The sequence below is a fragment of the Salvelinus sp. IW2-2015 genome, unplaced genomic scaffold (genome assembly GCF_002910315.2).
Source record: "Salvelinus sp. IW2-2015 unplaced genomic scaffold, ASM291031v2 Un_scaffold4173, whole genome shotgun sequence".
NCBI classification, from domain to species: Eukaryota; Metazoa; Chordata; class Actinopteri; order Salmoniformes; family Salmonidae; genus Salvelinus; species Salvelinus sp. IW2-2015.
This window is the reverse complement of record NW_019945444.1, coordinates 39,931-45,410: the sequence shown is the minus strand read 5'-3', so window position 1 is coordinate 45,410 and position 5,480 is coordinate 39,931. Positions and strand designations below refer to the sequence as shown.

The window sequence follows — 5,480 nt, the reverse complement described above, 5'->3', positions numbered from 1 at the left end:
GTGAGAGAGGGAGAGCAAAATAGAGCGACAGAGAGAGAGAGTGATGAAAGAGAGAGAGAGAGAGGAGGAGTAAAAGTGACTCACTCACCAGTATTTTTCATTCCTTCTTTGTGGCTTCTCCTTGGATCTACAGGAACCTCCGTGACCCAAGTATGTCCACGTCTATAAACCTTTATGTTACTATCAGTGTGTATTATAGTGTTTACAAATATTAATATTTTCTCCAAATAATAATGTTTAAGTCATAATTATATTTAATAAAACCCTATGTGTGTGCTGTGTGTTTTGTACAGAGAACATCTGTGTAAGGCCCGTGAACCATGTGGTATGGACACCCTGCCCTCAATGGTAACTTCAACAACAGCTACTCCCTCCGCAGCGTGGGGCCGGTGGGCGGCGGCGGGGGCAGCTGTGACTTCCTGGGCGGGGGCATGGGGTGTGCAGACACCCCCCCCCTCCCTCCTCAACCCCGCGGGTCTGAGACCCTGGGCGGTGACGGAATACGGCGCAACCTGTCTGACGCAGCTGCCTTCGAGAAGATGATCATCTCTGAGCTGGTGCACAACAACCTGCGTGGGGGAGGAGCTGGGGGCGGGGATAGGGTCTGTGGTAGTCTGGCGAGGGGCCCTCCTCACGGCGGAGTAGGCCGAGGCACGGGAGTAGCTGTGCCAGAGCCGAGCATCAGCCTAGACGACGACGAGGACTTCCTGTCCAGAGAAGGCGGRCACCAGAGGACGCCGCAGGACATGGAGCTGCTCTACAAAGCCCTGGAGGAGCCGCTGCTGCTGCAGAGAGCCCAGTCTGTCCTTTACCAGTCTGACCCCGAGGAGTCAGAGAGCTACACGGCCGACCTCACAGAGAGYCTGGGCCACAGCGGCCACAGTGGGCACAGCGCCGGAGGCCAGGGGTCTGGGGGACAGGGGCCCGACTCTCCCGCCAGGGACTCCCTGTACACCAGCATCACCAACCTGCGAGACTCGCCCTACCCAGACAGTAGCCCCGAGCCCCTGGAGGTGGTGCCCCGCTCGGCCCAGCCCCCTGAGGAGCTCTATTACAGCTCTGGGAGGCCCGCCCTGGGGTCTCGAGGAGCACCCATGCAGACCTTCTACCAGGCCCCGCCCCCCAGGAGGCCCAGCAGGGAGGGGGAGGGGCATCCCGGCCAGGAGCCCACCCACAGCGAGGGAGATGGACAGATGCAGCTGGTCACCAGCCTGTGACTGGAACCGGGAGGATGCGGACGGGGACCAAGATGATGAGGATGAGGATGAAGGCTGGCTGGTTGCCTCCTCAGAACCCGCCTCTCTCTCTTTCTCTCGCTCCTCTCCACTTCCTGCTTGATTGGTTGCCTTTTTTTCCCTCTTTATTTGTATTGAAAGATGAGCGAACAAATTTACATTTAAGGAGAGTTTTAGCTGTCTCCACGGCAACAGTCTTATCCTAGAGAACCTCCGCTGTCTGGTGGAGATGAATGATGGCTGAGTTGTTCTTCTCTGGAACATTCACCCGCTCTCTCCTTCTCTCTCTTCAACATCCCCCTTTCTYTTGGCACGCAGCAGACAGATGCCAAGTCCAGCACTCTGAATGTACCAATCCAACAAACCCCTTATACCTTACAGAGCTACAGATATTTCTCAACTTAACTTTGTTCAAAGTCAATTTTATTTAATTTYACTGAATTTCTACAAACATTCCTCTAGAGAAATGGTTCTCATTTTCTAGTTYCCTTTTCTCTTTCCCTTTTTCATGTTCCATCTCTCTTTTTGTTCACTCATCATTTGCTCGGTGTAGTTAGCTGTGGAGACAGGGGATATACTGTAGTAGCCTATTATACCATAGGAAAAAAATCTCTGAAAGCTACTTCAGTGTTGCCAAAAATACATTTTCCCAGCCAGAACAGAAACTGGAGCATTCGCACACACACAGACATACACACACACACACACACACGCTCACTCACTCACAGAAGTGCTTGTTTCTGAACATCAGACACAACCCTCCATCTGAGTAAAAAGAAGCCAGAACAATTGTTCAGACAAGGTAGTTGGAGCTGCCTAAGAGTAGTTGCCTTTATTTTATCTTGCTATGAACTGACTCTTATGTACAGAACTAGAGGAGAGACTGAGGAAGTAGGAAGTACAGCACAGGACAGGAAGGCTGTTTGAGGGGTCAAGGGTCAGGGGTCAAGAGGTAGATCTTTAGGACTCGAGGAACGGACAAGGACTTTTTTTTTGTGTGGCTTTTTTGTTATTTTCTTCAGACATTTGAAAAGTAAAAGACTGCTTTACTAACTTTGGAGAAGAATATGTTATCTTGGTGACTTTCTGTTGCATCACCCGGAGGGTTATTAAGGGACAGATTGTGCACCCTTTAAGAATGGATGCCCTCTTCAATGGATGTGTAMWCGTCACCTGTGTGTGGTTGTGACAGAATGGACTCTAAATGTTGGAACCACTTCAGCCGTTACGCAAGTCTAACCCTGTACATATGAACCACACAAACTACAGTACTTACTCTACTCCTACCGTGTAAATAGAGAAACCAGATGAAGAAAAGCAACAAAAAAGTAAGAAATACTCAAAACTGACTTCTTGTACTGCAACAAAACAACAAAAGAAAAAAAGAAAATGTTTTTGGAGTTTGTGACCTGAATGATGCACTCTATCTCTCTCCCGTCATTCTTATCTTGCTCTCTCACTGTCGTTCTCTTGAGTCATAACTAGTGCTGTGCCATTCAGTGTGAAATCTCTCGAACAAGAAAAACAGAGAGAGAGAAAGAGTATGATGGGTGGTAGATTTTGCATACAAATAAAAACGTTTAAAAAAAAGTTCTGGCACAATTTTATGTAATATAATCCATTACATGTTGTTAATGTTGACCTTTGACATTCCCAGACAGGAAGTGCTCAGTGTGGCGGGGGGAGGGGGATAGATGTCATAATAAAACATGTCATACTGTGCCTCATCACGGCGTTCCAATGCATTGTGGTTCAAAGACAGCAGCCATAATGTGATTTTGGTCAGTAATGTATTGTTTGAAAGGTTATATCCTAGATATAACTTAAATGATATAATTTTAATATGATGGGTTTTAGCATGTCAGATAGCATTTGTTTTCTATCAAAATGTCTTTCATTTTGCTGTTTCTAACAAATAGTTTCAGCATTATTCCAGAGGCTAATGTGACAATGAATTCACTGTGTGTGTGTTGTGTGTGTGTGTGTGTGTGTGTGTGTGTTGTGTGTGTGTGTGGTGTGTGTGTTGTGTGTGTGTGTGTGTGTGTGTGTGTGTTGGGTGTGTGTGTGTGTGTGTTGTGTGTGTGTGTGTGTGTGTGTGTGTGTGTGTGTAGTGAGTGTGTGTGAGAAAGAGACGAGAGTGTGTAGAAGAGAGCGTGTGTGGAGACGAGTTTGTGTTGTGGTACATGTGCAAGGAGAGTGTGTGTGTACATGTGGGTGTGTGATATGCTCAAGCATATGTACCATATTCGTGGAATTTTGTAAGTGTGTACATTCAAAAAGTATTTTTGTTGGGTGAATTGAATGCACATCAGAGGAAGGACAGTAATTATATATCTAGAGAGAAAGCCTTTATTCTATTAGCTTCCATCTCAAAGACAAGGGTAGCCAGCTGCGTCTGTGTGGCTGGTCCTGAGGGTTCACGTACCAACGTAAAACTGCGACACTTCAGGCTGCCTCACAGGATCTTAGCAAGAACAATGACAGGGTTTGTTCGAATGGCACCCTATTTCATATGTAGTGCAGTACTGACCAGGCCTCCCTGTGGAGTGAACTACTATTGACCAGGGCCTCCCTATGGAGTGAACTACTACTGACCAGGGCCTCCCTATGGACTTGAACTTACTTACACCGGGCCTCCCTATGGAGTGAACTACTACTGACCAGGGCCTCCCTATGGAGTGAACTACTATTGACCAGGGCCTCCCTTATGTAGTGAACTACTATTGACCAGGGCCTCCCTATGGATGAACTACTATCTGACCAGGGCCTCCCTATGGAGTGAACTACTATGACCAGGGCCTCCCTATGGAGTGAACTACTATGACACAGAGGCCTCCTATGGATGAACTACATTGACCAGGGCCTCCCTATTGAGTGAACTACATGACCAGGCCTCCCTATGGAGTTGAACTACTACTGACCAGGCCTCCCTATGTGGAGTGAACTACTATTGACCAGGGCCTCCCTATGGAGTGAACTACATTGACCAGGGCTCCCATGGAGTGAACTACTACTGACCAGCCTCCCCTATGGAGTGAACTACTACTGACCAGGGCCTCCCTATTGTAGTGAACTACTACTGACCAGGCCTCCCTATGTAGTGAACTATACTTGACAGGCCTCCCTATGGAGTGAACTACTTACTGACCAGGGCCTCCTATTGAGTGAACTATATGACCAGGGCCTCCCTATGGAGTGAACTACTACTGACCAGGGCCTCCCTATGTAGTGAACTAACTGACCAGGCCTCCCTATGGAGTGAACTACTACGACCAGGCTCCCTATGGAGTGAACTACTATTGACCAGGCTCCCTATGGAGTGAACTACTACTGACCAGGGCCCCTATGGAGTAACTACTACTGACCAGGGCTCCCTATGTAGTGAACTACTATGACCAGGGCCTCCTATGAGTGAAATACTAGCTGACCAGGCTCCCTATGGAGTGAACTACTATATGCCGATGGCCTCCTATGTAGTGAACTACTACTGACCAGGGCCTCCCTATGGAGTGAACTTACTTACTGACCAGGGCCTCCTATGGAGTGAACTACTATGACCAGGGCCTCCCTATGGAGTGAACTACTACTGACCAGGCCCCTATGGAGTGAACTACTATTGACCAGGCCTCCCTATGGAGTGAACTACTATTGACCAGAGCCCTATGGAGGGAACACTATTGACCAGAGCCCTATGGAGTGAACTACTATTGACCAGAGCCCTATGGAGTGAACTAACTATTTACCAGGGCCTCATGTAGTGAACTACTATTGACCAGAGCCCTATGAGTGTAGTGACCTACTATTGACCAGAGCCCTATGTAGTGAACTACTACTGACCAGAGCCCTATGTAGTGGAACTACTAATTGACCAGAGCCCTATGGAGTGAACTACTATTGTACCAAGCCTATGTAGTGAACTTACTATTGACCAGAGCCTATTGTAGTGAACTACTATTGACCAGAGCCCTATGTAGTGAACTACTATTGACCAGAGCCCTATGCGAACAAAGACAGAACTTGGAACAAAGATGCATGCTGTGTTCAAATGAACCATAGTGCCACACTTTTCACCAGGGCAAGTTGTCACTATGTAGGAATAGGGTGCCATTCGCCGCAGTATCATGAACAGTTGACCAGCACAGTAATAGAGCATGCCATCATCAGAATGACAGCAGAGTTGACCAATGGGACCATCCAGTCAGAATGACAGCAGAGTACATGGGACCACCAGTCAGAATGACAGGC

General features: G+C 47.9%; 1 long non-coding RNA gene and 1 pseudogene across 2 annotated transcripts; one reads left to right on the top strand and one right to left on the bottom strand.

The window, feature by feature from the left end:
• The window catches only part of LOC112076975 (adhesion G protein-coupled receptor L1-like), a 46,077-nt pseudogene extending 42,877 nt beyond the window's left edge, over window positions 1-3,200 (top strand).
• A 586-nt stretch (window positions 3,201-3,786) lies between these two features.
• Window positions 3,787-5,241, bottom strand: LOC139026237 (uncharacterized). Of its 2 annotated transcripts, XR_011477987.1 has the most exons (6): window positions 5,154-5,241; window positions 5,032-5,061; window positions 4,911-4,966; window positions 4,406-4,472; window positions 3,989-4,053; window positions 3,787-3,921 (listed from the first exon to the last, which is right to left on the bottom strand). It is a non-coding gene; the product is annotated as an uncharacterized lncRNA (long non-coding RNA). The 2 variants fall into 2 exon arrangements; XR_011477988.1 differs by lacking the exons at window positions 3,787-3,921; window positions 3,989-4,053 and adding an exon at window positions 4,353-4,374.
• Between the last annotated feature and the right edge of the window lie 239 nt (window positions 5,242-5,480).